Source organism: Pinus tabuliformis, chromosome 4_2 (assembly GCF_031772625.1).
Source record: "Pinus tabuliformis cultivar Carrire ecotype Pingquan chromosome 4_2, CPIR1, whole genome shotgun sequence".
NCBI lineage: Eukaryota > Viridiplantae > Streptophyta > Pinopsida > Pinales > Pinaceae > Pinus > Pinus tabuliformis.
In genome coordinates this window covers 79,533,608-79,546,218 of record NC_142304.1, presented here as the reverse complement: position 1 = coordinate 79,546,218, position 12,611 = coordinate 79,533,608, and the positions used below count along the sequence as shown (strand labels likewise).

Here is a 12,611-nt window from a genome sequence, read left to right as displayed (position 1 = left end):
AACACAACTGATGTCCCTGGGGTACCTTTTAATAGACAACTAACCTCAACAAGGTGGGGACAATCCTTGGTATAATGATCTTCATCACATATAAGACAAGGATATTTCGGCTTGCGTTTGGATGCATCATCAGCAAATGATTTTGGAGGATCCTATTTACGGGTATCAGATTTAGCCTTACCTTTTACCCTTCTTTTTTCCCTTTGAGGCTTTGTATGTTGTGGTAGATTGGAGAACATTCACCTCAAAAGTTTTACCAAGATTTTTGGGAGTATTCGAAAGAGGAGAAGGTGTATTAGCCGGAGCATATTTCTGCTTCGTAGAAGCAGAAGAATCATTACTAGAATTTTGAGCCATTGACCTAATAATACTATCAACGGGTGGTGTCTCCATAGGTTTAGAAGATGTCAAATCAGTTAAAGGTTGTGGATTATTGGGAAGGAGATCATAAAGTGTGCCAGATTGCAAATATACCAAATCTAGATACTAAGCACGAGTGATGACTTTTTCTTCAATCACATTGCCACCCATAGCTTATGTCTTTGGTGATTTGATTAATGAATTACTTAGTAAACCATTCGGTTAAAATCTCATCAGGGATTTCAAACTTAATAAGACGACCCCGACGTCTCCCTTCATGGACGTGATCAAAGATGTAGGTATAATTATTATGTTTCAAAGACGTTAGGAGATGGGTACCAGTTTCATACCGAACCAGTAGCTAGAAGTGGGTAAGAAAAATCATAGCCAAATGATTGAAATCTTGAAAGGCACCTCGAGGTAATTCGATGTACTATTTGGCGGAAATACCCATTAGGGTTCGCTGGAAAAGACGTAATCAAATGGAATCGTCAACCCAAGAGTTGGATGAACACCATAAATGGTAAGTCATGACATGATCTTAGGGGTATTCTCCAAAATTCCCTTCGAATTTTGGACAATCGCTAGGAATTTTGATAGGAACCATAGGCCAATACGGTGAATGAAGTGTTTGGTTGTTTGTGAGCCTCAACACATCTGGTAACTCCAATGTAGCTAAAAATGAAAACTAAGGATTAAAAAGCATCAAAAGGCATGTAATAGGGTCCATATTGAGGATTCCAACCTTTTTGGTACTGATCTTTCCCCCATAGTGGCAGATTTTGACCATGGGGATTTTGATACTGCCCCCAATGGGAGGAATTTTGACCATACAAAGGTTCAGCTTGTCCCCACAAAGCATTAGGAGAATTTTGAGGTCTAAAATGGGTCTCTTAAGAAAAATGTACAACCAAAATAAACTTTATAAGAACCAATAGGATTCAAGATGATGATGTCAACCATGGGGGATGATTCACCATTTTTGGAGTAAAAAAGTAAAAAGATTAAACTAGCATTTGCACCTAGTGTTGCAAAGGAAACGCCGTAAGGCATAGTGTGTGGAAGAATATTGAAATGTGAATAGGCTTTTGCGGGCTTTTTTGGAAGCAACGGTCGATGAATTCGAGCTTTTATTTGAGGGAGCGATGCCGAAAACCGTTGAAATGTAATGCAAGTAGCCATAAATATGCATTGAACCTGTTTAGAGACCTTTGTTTGTTGTTGGAAAAAACTGTGGAGTTAAAGGTGAAGATAAATGAATGAATCCATGCGAACAACAACAGGGCAACCATATTGATTTGGAAAGGGCTATTTAAGAAATCATTATTCAAATGGGAAATTAAATTAATATGCGAACAACAACCAGGCAAAAGGGCTATTTAAGAAACCATTACTGAAATTGAAAATTAAACTAGGGTTAGGCAGAAGGGTAGAGTACCGTATCTACCTGCTGGCTGTTGTACCAAGCACTCCATTCTTCTTTTATCTTAAGCCCAAGGGCATTTATAAGCTATACCGTGTTGAAGTTACAGGAACTCGACCGTCGGTGTCACCACTACAAAAAATAAAACGGTATTCAATTGGAATTATAGACTGTGTTCACTGAAGTCGAACAACAACGTTTAAGATCTTAGATTAGCAATATTTCTTTCCAAATCTTTGGATGCAATTCTGCAACTTTTTAGATGTCCAGATCAATCTCTGGGCTGCATAAGGAATGGTACCAAAGCACTAAGAATTGGGGAATAACAAAGACTGACTTGCCTGATAAACTGTTGGCTATTTGAAAGTTATGATTGAACGCAACGGAAAGGATTTGTCGTATTGAAGGTAATGGAGAAGATTTAGCACACAGATAATGAGAGGATTTGAAAATTTTATGAATGCAAGATTAAGCATCATATATACTGGACAGCGTTATCATCATCTGCAATAGAAAATCTCATAGAAGACTAATACAATGTCGGTTAAGTTTGCATCATTTAGAAGAGAAAATAGGAAGAAAATATCTCCCATAGAAGACAGATAAAAAGTCAGTTTAAATTCAATTTGATTACTTAATCAGAATAGGAAGACTTAGGACCACGAGAAGATTTACAGCCTCTATGCATAATAACAAAGTAGAGAACGAGATAAAGAAGATGGCAGGCATCCCATGCTCTACTATTCAAACCATGAGCAACTACAGATAAAAAAGTACTCAATTAGTAAGGTAAGATGTGAAATATATACAGGTCTTGTAATTTCAGAGAATTAGTTTTAAATATGAAATAGAAAATATAGCTCTGGGTGCCTTGAGAGATTTGCATTACAAAGATCACGGCAATCCATTCTATTTTATATCCAATATGTAAACGGATCGCCCTGTAGGATTTCGAAGGGCAAAATATTCAAACAGCTGGATGGAATCCAGAGTAGTTAACTAAAAAATTTCTCTCCCTTGAGTCAATTCAACTGTTGCATTTTCAGAAAGCTCCAAGGACAAACTTCCGTACCTGTATACCCATATTCTTAAACCGCCCTTGATGAGCTTTCTGAAAATGGGTAGAACGGTGGTGGGAGAATCGTTCCAGGAGATCACTTCGCTGTATACAGAAAAGACATTTCCATTAATAAGGTAAGAAAACCATAAAAACAAGAGATCCCTAGAACGAGCGAGAATTGTACAATTCTGCCCGTACCTGCACAGTGTCCAGGGATAAGAAATTTTGGTCTTGTTTGCATGTAGTGCTTTCTGCACATCAGCTCTGTTGAAATATGCTTCTGCATAATCTTCCACGCAAGGATCATAACCAGAAGGTAATTTATGCCACAGGTCCTACACGTTTAAGAGAACGAACCTTACAATGAGAAAATAACCATGGACAAGAAAGAACTAGATACTTATACGGAAGGGAGTAAGTAGTGTTAAATACATGTTTTGACAGGGATTTGGCGGATGCCGCAAGGCGTGATGTAGTTTTATCGAGCCGGTGCACACAAACGGGCGTGTACAAACTGTAAATGTCGATATCCGCGTACATTTGAATAAAGTTTCTGATGGCACTATCACACAGGGGTGATGACTCGTTATTCGACTTGGAATCGCAGGAGTCCTTGAAACTATGATAATCTTCGTCTGAAATAACTGCGTGGCTCCATGCATAATCTATCATACCATTCAGATCATGATCATCATCCATCACTGCATTTCCCACCTTCAATAGGGAAATAACACAAAGAATTGATCCAAAGGGAAGTTTCAACAAACAAATCAATTAAAGAGTCTGGATTAAGAACAGTAAAATGTGGATTACTCTTTCAAGGAATGTAAGTTTATATCAGGTAAGAAATGTGCAAAGATTCTTGTTTATGAATGGAACGTGCAGGGTAAAAGTTAAGGTCATTACCATGAAGCCTTTGAGATTAATGACATTATCCTTGGTTGAACGGTTGTTGCGATCGAATATCACCTCTGAAAGCTGTGGCACATAATGTCCTGAGACACACAATCGGAACTTCAAGTTTCATTATTCAGAATCCGTCCTCATCTTGCATTCTTTAGAAGATGTAGCTTTCATAGTCTTAACTCTAATTCATTTTAAAATTTAGTTGACAATCAGACAAAAATGAGCTTATCGATGTGCTTTGAGGCTTGAACCTCTCCCTGTGATGATTAAGTTAAATATGTAAAACCTGTGACGCACCTATGAATAAGATGAACTTCAAGAGCAACCCTGGATCCTAATGCTTAGTCCATTACCTGCATAGCTTTCTCCAGCTATGTAAAACTCACGAGATTTGTACTGTGGAAACCTTTTGAACCAATTTAACAGGAATGTGTACGAATCCTCAGCTGCAAATTCAAGCGGAATAGCGTTTTATTCATTGCTTTTCCTCTCTAGGCATAAGGGTTTAAGTATTAACATAACGCAAAGCCACAGAGAAAGAAAATCAGACTGTGAATAGTACTACACCTGTAATGCTGTCACCTAGTTCATTCAAATCCAAGGATCTATTTGTGTAAGAGAAGCCAACTCCAACAGGTGCCTCCAAGAATAAAATATTTGCCACTAAAATACAGTAAAAAAGATAATAAAATAAAGACCGGAGACTCTGGCTTTAAAGCAAAAATACTAACAGTTAAAATGTTGCAATAAACATAACACGCTCATTCAGATGGTAGCAAGTGGTAGAGATGTGAAAGTCCGGAACGTCATTAAATTTGTATTTCTAGTCCATGATGAGTAAGTGCAAGCGGGAAAGGGAGCAGAGAAATACACCGATAAAAATGAAAATAAACTATCACTGTACATCCAGGTCTCAGTCCAAAGTGTTCCATAAAAGAAAATGTAGAAAGAAAAGGGTGAATAACCTTTATTCCAAGAAATTTTGTTTAAGCGAAGGTGTGGTGCGTTCTTCTCCACCAGAAACGGCCCTAATTCCAAAGCCGCTTCGTAGCCGACGGATGAGCAACCTGGTCCTGAATTTACGCATTGCAGATATGTCACTTACTCATCTGGCCGTTACCCTAGTATACTTCATTGCTATGCTATGAAATTGTGGATTCACACATACCACAATGAAAAGGTATGGAGTGGAAGCAAGTAAGGCAAGGTTAGGCAAAAATAAGGTAAGGTACCTCCATTTAACCAGAGAACAAGAGGTTTCTGTGATGCATTTTCAGCAGCTTCAAAGAACCAGTAAAACAGAGCCTTGCCGCTCTCTTTATTTAGATTGACATATCCCGAATAATGAGCGAAATCGAACGGTGGCTGACCGGGAAGATTGACAACTCTGTCGGCTTCTGCTTCCGTGAGTCTGCCATGATCACCCGCACATTGCCAGAATAGCAAAACCAGAGCCAAAATGCATATCCACTCAGGGGCACATGATGAAGAAACGGCCAACGCCATGACTCCACAACCGACACCAAAAATAAGACGCAAAGCACTCCACAGTCGCACGCAGATGAGAGTAAGTGGGGATGGGAACTGAGGTAGATTTATAACGCCAAGGAGACAAGATACCAGTGCCCGTTGTAGCAGCTTGAGTTCCACAATGCTTGCATCCAGCTGGACCTGCAATTTCTACGAGTGGGGACCACAAACTGCCCTATAATCGTGACTTCCTTACTAACTTAGCCGCCTTACCTGACCAAGCCTTCATTCCTCGCCGTTCTTGTAACGGACGGAAAACTCTGTACCTGCCTGTGTTTAACCTTTTGTTGGCACAGTGGCATGTTCAGTGCCCCTTCGGTTTTTACAAGTTGATGGTGGTGACGACGTTTAAACCACGTAATACTAACGCTGACGTGGCACTCTATGCAAAGGCAGCAGAAGAGTCTTATCGCAGAGTCTCTTTGCCAGCCGGCAGTCTATGTGAAGGCAGCAGAAGAGTCTCATCGCCAGCAGGCCAGGTCTGGCTTTTCATGGCCCATTACCATGGGAAAATACTATTTTTTTTATAAATAAAACAGATTAAACGAACGGCAGAAAACACTCTAATCATCTAACACACAAAATCAATGGCTCACAATCGCACACGTCACATTTTAGGGATGTCTCTCTCAGAGGGAACGCCTTACGGCGTAAAAATAATAAACTTATAAAACTACTTTTTCAACTCATATTTTCAACTTATCTCTCTAAGGTTTTACTAAAATTTTGAGTGGGAGTACTCGTTGGATGAAAAATTTAATCCCTCATCCAAGGACTACCCATGTTGCATACTTTTGATGGGCCCTGCTACACGAAAAATGAGAAATACATTAAAAAATGTGATTGCAATCACATTTTTCATGTATTTCTCATTTTTCGTGGTGTAGGGTCCATCAAAAGTATGCAACATGGGTAATCCTTGTATGAGGAATCAAATTTTTCTTCCAACGAGTGTTTCCGCTCGAAATTTGAGTAAACCCATAGGGGGATAAGTTGAAAAAATAGTTTTTTTTTCTTTTTTCCCTCTAAAATTTGATGATGTAATCTAATATTATTTTAGTATTTCCACTATTATTTTATAATTTCCTTAGGAGGCCCATTTTAGACCTCAAAATTCCTTTAATGGTGGGTTTTGACCCGGAAAAGTTCGATATTGTCCCGACACAGGTCGTTGAGAACCATAAGGGGGATAGACAACCCGTGATGAGTATTGAGCATAGGGTTGTTAATGCAATGATTGAGCTTGTTGATACAATGGTTAACCTTACTGCTACAATGGTTGACCTTGTTGTTGCAATGGTTGACCCTGTTGATACAAGGGTTGACCTTGTTGTTGCAATGGTTGACCTTGTTGTTGCAATGGTTTCCCTTGCTGTTGCAATGGTTCTTAATAAGACCCTTGTTGCATGTAAGGTCCTTGTTAATGATAGGTTCCTTGTGGAATTTGATAGGTTCCTTGATGAAATTGATAGGTTCCTTCCTATAAATGATTTTCAGCTCCTAAAACATAAGTTCCAAAAGCAGACTGAAACTGACCAAATGACCCAAATGAGGGATTAGGACTAGACTGTATTTGGGATCCTACCTGTTGATTGAAAGGTGGATCTTGAGGTTGTTGTGAACCATAAGGAGGATATGGAAGTTGGTAAGGTATTTGAGTCGAAAGAGGTTGTTGATAAGGAATTTTACCAGATCTAGAAGGAATAATACCAATAGTTTGACTTGCTCACATAACGTGAGTTTGGGATCCACTCACATAGGTTCCACCAAAAAAAGGAGCTACAAATGGAGTAGGTGGTTCCCCCCCATGCAGTGGGATAGGGGGTGGTACATATTGCCCACGCAACAGAGGAGGTGTAACCATAGTAGAGACCGAAAGTGGAGTTGAATAACCTGTAGGGACATTAAATGTCCCAATCGTGACTGTAGGTTAAACAAGAAATGAATGGGCTAGAGGTAGGAGTAACGCCAGATGACCATATCGGATGATGATAAAGTGAATATGAGCATGGAGTACCTAAAACTAAATGACCAAGAGAGGTATAACCTGGTGGGAATAAAGTTTCACTACTTTCAGGTGGTGGATTTGGCCCACTCCCCATATGAGGAGAAGACACATATGGAAAGCCTTCAGGCGGAAAGTGATATTCAGATTCATCACCAAGACCTGGAGTATGAGTGGTTGAGACTTCTGGAGGAGGATCTCGAGGAGAGGTCGAATATCACCTTTTCATGCCATGGGTAGAAAGAGTTGGCGAGGAGGAATCCATGATGAGCGAGGAGAAATTTCCAAAGGTATGTCAAGACTATAAAACAGACTATATGGTTGTTGAGGAGATATTATCAAAGGATCATAAAGCGGATTTGGGGGAAACAACAAAAATTGTTGAGGAACCTCAGGACTTTCTGGGTTAGATTCCTGAGATGATGACAACGACTCTCAAGGTGGAGGATGAAAAGCAAGGGGTTTAATACTTAGAAAAATTTGAAGTTCAAAACCTTGACCTTCAAGTGACTCTAGAATCTCAAGGTGGACCCCTTGTGGTGACCCTTCAGTGTCATATTGTGAAGGAGATAGGTAAGGCAAACCCGGTGGTTCTGCCATGATGACCTGTCTCAAAAACAAAAGGAGAGGAGGTGATTTATTTGAGCTTCAATTAAAATTCACCATTAATAAGGCATAATGAGGCAAAGGAGAACTTCATGGGTAAGACATGTTATCATGACCAAAATTTTAGAAATTAAAACAAAAAATAAATCAAAAAGGGTAATCTAGGCAAGAGGATTTACCAAGTATCTGTGAACCACAATATACACCTTAGTCAAAACCAAGGACTTAATGTATGGTGTCCAATCTCTCTGAATGTTGTGTTCAGTGTTTCATGTTTACAAGGCGACTAACTCGGCCCCCTATGGCTAAAGGATAGAAACTTAGTGGGGTCTCCCAATATATATGTGATGGTATGGGGATCACAAGTCTACATTAGTATTGTCTAATGCATAATTGTTCGATGAGAGCGCTCCCATATACTTACCATACATGGAGCACCTTTGATATACCCGAGAGTACTAGAGAACGATCATATATACTTCCGTACGTGGAACAGGATTTCACCCTCGGGATACAATGCTTGAAGATAACGACAGCTACTAGGTTTATAGACAACAGAATGCGTCTCTAGCATAGACCTCTAAATTTTTGCGTTAAGCTCCAAATGCTCCTTAGGTTAATTGGGTAATTTTTAATGTTTATCTTGAATAATGTTTCAATTTTTGGCTCAAAGCGATGTCAGCTGAATGCTTAAGATGAAACTATATGAGAAAAAGAAAATTTTCCACATCAATGAAAGCTAGACTAATCAAGGGAAGAACTTTCAATCAATAATGCATCAAACAACATGCCTTCCACTAATTTTCACTTTCTATTTCCAAATGCAATACTCAAAAGTAAAAATGATCTTCACTTTTACTAATTGCACTTATATAAATGATGTTTTTTCTTTGATATTTGAATGCTCTAATGCTGTTAAATCATCAATTAAAGAAAAATGATAATTTGATTCAAATGCTCTAATGCAACTAATGCATCAAACAAAGCAACAACAAATCCAATTCAAAAGCACCTAAATGAAAATAACTTTCACTTTTTCCTTTTGAACAAATAAACAATGTACTCCTTTTGTCTTTAAAATCAAACAACATAATGCTCGATTAAAAAGAAAGATGATTTCCAAATGCAAATTACCTAATGCAACTTGAAAAGAAACTTTGTGAAAGACAAGCTAAAAAAAATGCAAACTGATGTTTTCAATGATTTCCACATAAAACAAGACTCAATCAATTAGCAAACCAATATCTCAATGACACAAACAAAGAGAAAGTGATGACTAATTGACCTAGAATCCCAAGACCTCAACCAAATTGCACTTCAACGCTAAAGAGACTAATTTGCTAATTAACCAAGACAACCAGACAAAAACACAAGCAAATCCATACATAAAGGATAGGAAAAGCCTTTAGAGGCCAAGACACACTAGGTTCTAGGGTAGAAACCCTATTTTTTCTCAAGTCTTTGTGATCACCGCGACTGTCATAGAAAAAATGTGTTGAAAGTAGTTTCAACGCGATTGTTTGATGTAAAAGATAAATCCCCTCTGTGGATAGAGGTGATCTATCTAGCCCAATGAGTGGGTCTAGCAACAAACTAAACAAACTAATTCAAACTTTCCTAGCTTATGTTTAAAAATTCATAGAGAGAGAGAACCTACCTCGCTTTGATGCTAATTTCTCAATGCTTTGATGATGACTTCGATCCCTTAGCTTCCAGGCTCGCTCCTTGCTTGTTTCTTATGTTTGAGTACCTGGAAGATAGATCAAAGGAAAATACAAGATACAAAAGCATACATAGTATATATCAAACATAAACTACTCAATAGAAGAAGTATAAAGCTAAATACATAAATATTTAGACATATATGGAAAGTTAACATCAAATGTATATATTAATGAATAAAAAAGGGAAGCATACAACCATTGCCTTGATGTTGGAGACCTCCTTTTGGTGGATTTCCAAGTCCAAGCCAAGACTCTTCAAGCAGTCCTTCTCCAAGTTAGATGGACAACATTTAGGCATGATCTTAGCATAGGAATGCGGGCAATCAATGACCAACCATTTGGGGATGGAGGGGATTTGATTTATATGAAGGGAGAGGGATTTGGGAATCCATAAAAGAGGTAGTAAGGTCCACATATCAAAGGGGAGGCCCTTAAAGGTAAGATCAAGAGCTCGATCATATCTCTACCCAACAACATCCAACTCGTTATTTCTCGAGGTTTCCAACATACGAAGCTTCTACTCCATTTTGATAAAACTTGCTAGAAGAGGTTCAACGTGGGATTTCATATCAAAACTTGCACTGGTAGTGCTACGTCAAAGAGTTGGCATCAGCATGGGGAAGTAGTTGAGCAAAGAGCATTGCTCCTGAAATTTAGGGTTTCAGTCAACCGTATCCAGAATTGACTCAGGTCAGTTTTTTTTCTATTCTTCAGGGATGTTTCAGTATGTGTTTCATGATGAGTACACTTCACAGTTGTCAACACTTTGGCACTTTGGGATGTGGAACAGGAAGTGAACAGGAGGTGTGACAAAATATTGTGTAACAATAAGATAGAATTATGGTAGTTTTTACATCTTATGTTTACCTTCAAATTCATTAGAACTTTGTAAGAAACTAAATCAGATGAAGGTATAATATATATAAATATTTCTAGTTTCATTTTATGAACTTATGTGTATCGGGATGTTAAATCTCATTTTCATCCCTATGTTCATTTTGTCAACTTCATGGATTCCCCATCTTTTATATCTTGCTATCTCTCTAGATCATCATGTTTATACATTGAATAGGATGGGAGCCATTTAACCTTTGAGGTTAATAAATTGATTATTTTTATTGACATATAGAGATGGAGGATGGTAGAGGTACATAGGTTAGTTAATTTCTATTAGCTATCATATTCCAAGATAGATATGTTACTTGAGTAATCGTACAATGCTTGCAATACCATCTCATGTAGTGATTGATAGGTATCATGTTGCTCAAGCATTAGCTAGTTTGATATTGGTTTTAAAGGCTAATTGTACTAAGGTTTTGAGTGTTGGTCTTATTCCACATCTACTAAAGATTTTAGGTCCCAAAAATTAAGTCTTATTTGTGTTGAATTAATTCGTGCATTATAAGATCTTTCTTCTAAACAAATTAATGAAAATAAAGATATATATGATGGATATGGCATTCCCATTTTGTTAAATATAGTCATGGCACCTTCAAAAAAATTTATGCAAGGGCTACCTATTAAATCACTCTAGGAACATGAAATGGGTGCTTTAGTGAACATTTCAAGAGGATTGTCTACTATTGTTCTCATCCTTAGATAAATAATTAAGTCATTTTGGTATGGAATTCGATTGGTTGACATTTTGATACCTTTGCCTATGCATTAATGGTGTTTAATGAATACTTGTGTACTATATCTCACTTGATGCAATTAAAATATGGCTATTGGTAAAATGAAAATCTCATAGATCTCAACTAAAGCAATAATGTGCAATTGAAAATTTGGCCCACCTCTATGGAAATGCTTATCTCTCTATAGGTTCACCAAATGTCTAAGCAAAAAGAATTTTATTTGACTAGTGACTATGACTATTTATGAGATACAAGAACTCATGCACTTACTAATAATCCTATGTTCTATGAATTCATTGTCTCTGGAAATAATTTAGGGGGTGAGAAATAATTCAAATTTTAATTGCATTGCTTGGTTCATCTACTAAGAAACAACATAAATACATTATCGCTTTCCATTCTATTTTGTTCATAGAAGTTAATGACAAACAAATGGGAAATTATAATAGGAGGTGGGATAACTACACTTGTCCACTTGTTGGAAACAGACATTGAGTTTCTTTTGGTAGCTAAGAAATAATGAAATGTTCATTTACTTTTCATAATATTATCAAGAAATTTGCATTCTTGTGGTAGAGATCATTCACATTTTAGGGACAATAATTATAACTATAATAATGAAAATGTGTACTAGTAATGGTTGCAATTCCACACACACACACACGGATATATATAATTTTCAATTAATGAGAAGTTCATGAGGTCTTGGATAGATGGTGATCGGGTGTGTTGTTAAGTCACTCCTAGATGTTATGTCATCAGTTAAATTCTCTGCCCTATTTGGGTGTCATTATTGGACATGACCATGATGTAGACTTACCAATGCCAATGTCGAACTTATAAAAAAAATCAATTAATGTTTTTCTATAGCAAACTCAACAACAATTCACCAAAAGAAAAAATTTCATTATGACAATCATCAAGCATTTGGGAGCAAAAAGTGTGTGAGATCTTCAATTTATGTCTTATTTTATAGGTTTTGTAGCTCCAGTTGTCCATTAAATGAAAAATATAAATTTTCTAACTACCAATTACCTATTATTCACCCACGCATGTGACACTCACATGGCACAAAAACACAATTAATTCCTCTTTTAAAATATAAACTAATGATTATTCATCAACCTAAAATTATTCTTCCTATATTTAGTCCTAGACGTTCCCTCGATCTTCTCTTCTCTTCTTACTTGAGTGGATGTCTTCTTTTCTTACTTGAGTGGATGCACATATAATCATTACTTTATTTTATTAAATTTGTTTATTAGTATTCACAAGTATATGTACCTTTTCCCACTATACATTCAAATTATAATCATATTTCCCTTTTTCTTCTCCTTATTTTATGGATGCACTAATAATTAGT

At 37.2% G+C, this 12,611-nt stretch overlaps 1 pseudogene across 1 annotated transcript; it reads right to left on the bottom strand.

Moving 5' to 3' along the window:
* Positions 1-562: 562 nt before the first annotated feature.
* On the bottom strand, positions 563-5,502 carry LOC149168303 (serine carboxypeptidase-like 35; annotated as a pseudogene). Its single transcript, XR_016259165.1, has 10 exons — positions 4,982-5,502; positions 4,715-4,822; positions 4,317-4,412; positions 4,103-4,195; positions 3,750-3,838; positions 3,276-3,557; positions 3,042-3,178; positions 2,856-2,945; positions 1,799-1,915; positions 563-721 (listed from the first exon to the last, which is right to left on the bottom strand). The product of XR_016259165.1 is annotated as a serine carboxypeptidase-like 35 (transcript).
* Positions 5,503-12,611: the final 7,109 nt, after the last annotated feature.